Below are 207 nucleotides of genomic sequence, written 5' to 3' on the forward strand. Positions count from 1 at the left end.
TATTCTATCTTTGTTTTCTTTTTATTTATTATACAATTAACAAAATCAAAAAAAGGTCTATCTGTTTTTTATTTATTATATGATTTTAAAAACAAAACCTTGCTACATGTACTGCGTTATGCTAACTGAGACTTATAGCACTTGCGTATCATTGCCCTTTTTTTGGTTTTGATTGCTTCCATTGTCCTCATTTGTAAGTCGCTTTGG

Source organism: Sinocyclocheilus grahami, unplaced genomic scaffold, assembly GCF_001515645.1.
Source record: "Sinocyclocheilus grahami isolate Dianchi unplaced genomic scaffold, SAMN03320097.WGS_v1.1 scaffold949.1, whole genome shotgun sequence".
Lineage (NCBI taxonomy): Eukaryota > Metazoa > Chordata > Actinopteri > Cypriniformes > Cyprinidae > Sinocyclocheilus > Sinocyclocheilus grahami.